Genomic DNA, 3,902 nt, shown 5'->3' with positions numbered 1-3,902 from the left:
ACTTGACCCAGTGGCCATAACAGTGGGCTTGACATCCGAGAGATAGCACTCTCGGGCCATTCTCTAATCTCCCCTTAGGGAGCCGACTGTTCCATTATCCCTTTCAAACTTAAGCAACATAAGTGACGGGATTATAACAGCCTTGGAATTATTCAGGGTTGGTCGACCCAGAATCATGTTGTAGGCCGAGAGTTCCTCTACCACTAGGAACCGGACTACCATGTGTCGTCCTTCCCCTTTTTCGCCCAGGCGAATGGGTAGATCCACTCGTCCCAGTGGGTGGACGACTCCTCCTCCAAAACCTATTAAAGGGTGGGAGGCCGGATGTATGCAGTCCGTCTGATATTTCAGTTTTGACAGACATTTGCTGCTGATGAGATCTGAAGAGCTCCCGGTATCTATGAGGATTCGGCCAACTCTCTGGTTGGCCACTTTACATTCAATAACGAGAGGGTCGTCATGCGGCCCTCTTATTCCTCCTAGATCCTCTTCAGTGATGACAATCTCAGGAAAGGTATATTTGGACGGCCGTTCTTGGTGAACAGAATTTACATCTAACCGCCTTATATTATCTTTGTTGCCCCTAATAGTGGGGCCGCCTCCTGAGAAGCCGCCTGCAATGGTGTAGACGACTGCATCATCTGTATCGGAACTGTCGGCCTGTTGATTCTTTTTGGCCGACTGCTTTTTTGAGGAAGTATTCCCCGTAGATTTCTTGACATAAGTGTCAAGATCACCTTGATCAGCCAAGCGGTCTAGGTACCGCATGAGACTGATGCAGTCATTGGTGTGATGACCAATGTCATCATGATAAGCGCAGATTTTGTCTTGGTTCCGGTTGCTCGCAGAACCCTTCATGGGGAGCGGCTTCTCAATTGAGAGCCGTCCCTTTATTTCTTTTAGGATAAACTGGTTATCCTTGTTAAACACATACTTTGGGGAGTATGGTTTGAATTCTTTTTTCTTTTTCTGGGCCGGCTGTTTAGAGGAATCAGCCGCCCAGACCTCTTTTCTTTTTTCATCTTTGTTGGACGACTGTTTCTGTCGTCCCTCTCTGTTGTCGGACCTCTTCCCGTCCGACTGTTTCATCGTACACAGATCAGTCGCCTGTATATAGGCTTCTGCTTCAATCAAGGCCTCTTGAAGAGTCGCCACCCTTTTTCGAACTAAATCAAATTTGAAGGTAGACCCGTCTTTGAGACCTCTAAAAAAGTCAGTATAAGCTACCTCATCCGGTAACCCTTGAATCTGTATTCTCATCAGGTTGAACCGCCTGATGTAGGAACGAAGCCCCTCCTTTTCACCCTGCTGAATTGTTCCCAAATCAAGGGTCGTTTTCTTCGCAGGGATGTTCATAGCGAAGTTGGAGGCAAATAAGTAAGCAAGCGTCCTGAAGCTGTTTACACAACCAGTCGGCAGGTTGCCGAACCATTGCTGTGCAATTCCCTTGAGAGTCGCTGGGAAACACTTGCACCAGGTGGGATCATCCAACCCTTGAAGGTACATCAGGTTGGTGAATGCCATCAGATGGTCTTCTGGGTTAGTAGTGCCGTCATAGGCGCCTACTAGAACATTTTTTACTTTGGCCGGCTGAGCGGCTTCAGTAATTTCCTTGGAGAAGGCCGACGGCTGTTCACCAAGTCTAAGCAGCCGTAGCTGCCAGTCCATAGGTTGGACGTTTTTTGCTGCAGGTCCACCAAATGGAGGTGGCTGCATAAAATACTGTTGTTGCGGCACAAATGGTAAGTTTGGTACCGCCTGGGCACTATGAAAGCCGGACTGACGGGAGGTGCCGCCTGACTGACTCTCATGGTACGACTGAGTATGCCTCATCGAGGCATTTCGCAAACTGTCCTGAAGATTTGAAGTAGAAGCCGACTCTGATAATCGGTCACTCTTCTTCTGCTCTAGCAGGTGCCGAGCATCTGTGAACGTTTGCTTTGACCCGTCCGCCTGAATATGACGAACCGGTTTCCTATTTCCCGTAGGATAACGGAGTTTTGTGAAATCAAGAGCAGACGGCTCCCGCTTCTTGGATTTAGGATGGGGAGTCGCCTCTCGCCCTTGAACTGGCTTCCTCTTCAGTGAAGTGGAAGGTTTCTTGGCCGACTGCTCTTTGACTGAAGCAGGCGGTTTTTTGTTGATCAACTCTTGGATCTCTCCCTTGAAGTCCCTCATGAAGGTCATGAGTTCGTTCCTTGTGATGGGAGCAGACCCATCAGTCGGCTGTTGCCGAGCAAGCGGTGCGCCTGCTGGCTCGCTTCCTGTTTGAAGATACTCCCGTTCCCTCATTTCGGTATGACGGGTACGTCGGGCCCTTAGGGTCCCGTCTGGAGCTGTATGAGTTTCAACTTCAAATTCACTTTCGGTATCATGGTCCGACTGAACTTGAGGGTCGTCTAGGGGACGCCTCTCTTCTGGAGTCGGTACAGACTTGGATGCCATCTCTGAAGTACTCTCCCCACAGACGGCGCCAAATGTTTCGGGGTTTTCTGATGTCCTGCGGGAGAGTTACAATTCCGAGACTGGAACCGGACGCCTGTACCTGCAAAATAACGGAGACTCCTGAGAGCTCCGCCTCCAACGGTCAAGTTAGAACCTGATTAAGGAGTAATTAATACAGAAATTAAAGTAATGAGATCTCTCTAGGTGAGAGTGCTTAGTGTTGGTAATCTGCGTTGTTAGCGAGATTAGCCGGTTGTTAATAACTCTGTTCTTCTCTGCTTGATCTCTTGATTATTCGATCCTTCGATTAATGAGGATTAATCGAGTATTTATAGCCTTGGGAAGCGTGCAACTCTCTAGGTTTAAGGTAAACCTAGGGCTGACCGGGCCTCTAGACTGGACTGGGCCTTGATGGCCGGTTTTCCCATTTGGCATGGGCGGACACGTGGCGTGTCTTAAGTGGTCCGTGGAGGACGTATCTGTGATTGACACGTGGCAAGCTCATGTTGGCCTTCGTGAAGGACACGTGGCGGAACCTGGTTGGTCCACTTGTCAGACGGTGATTGGTGGATAAAAATCCCCTAATCAACATGCATTCTTCAAAGCTAATTGATCCAAATGAAAGTCAAACACATTCAAACAAAGCTTTTTGAATCAAATGAAAGTCAAATGCATTCTTCAAAGGTAATTGAATCAAATGAAAGTCAAACACATTCAAACGAAACTTTTCGAATCAAATGAAAGTCAAATGCATTCTTAAAAGCTAATTGAATCGAATGACAGTCAAACACATTCCAACAAAGCTTTTTGAATCAAATGAAAGTCAAATGTATTCTTGAAAGCTAATTGAATAGAACGAAAGTCAAACACATTAAACAAAGCTTTTTGAATCAAATGAAATTTAAATACATTTTTCAAAGCTAATTGAATCGAATGAAAGTCAAACACATTCAAACAAAGCTTTTTGAACCAAATGAAAGTCAAATGCATTCTTCAAAGGTAATTGAATCAAATGAAAGTCAAACACATTCAAACAAAGCTTTTTGAATCAAATGAAAGTCAAATGCATTCTTAAAAGTTAATTGAATAAAAAGAAAGTCAAACACATTCAAACAAATCTTTTTGAATCAAATGAAAGGCACATGCATTCTTCAAAGCTAATTGATTAAAATGAAAGTCAAACACATTCACACAAAGCTTTTTGAATCAAATGAAAGTCAAATGCATTCTTTAAAGCTAATTAAATCGAATGAAAATCAAACACATTCAAACAAAGCTTTTTGAATCAAATGAAATTCAAATGAATTCTTCAAAGCTAATTGAAAGAAATGAAAGTCAAACACATTCAAACAAAGCTTTTTGAACCAAATTAAAGTCAAATGTATTTTTGAAAGCTAATTGAATAGAACGAAAGTCAAACACATTCAAACAAAGCTTTTTGAATCAAATGAAATTTA

The sequence above is a fragment of the Chenopodium quinoa genome, unplaced genomic scaffold (assembly GCF_001683475.1).
Source record: "Chenopodium quinoa cultivar QQ74 unplaced genomic scaffold, ASM168347v1, whole genome shotgun sequence".
NCBI classification, from domain to species: Eukaryota; Viridiplantae; Streptophyta; class Magnoliopsida; order Caryophyllales; family Amaranthaceae; genus Chenopodium; species Chenopodium quinoa.
This window is presented reverse-complemented; position numbering follows the sequence as displayed.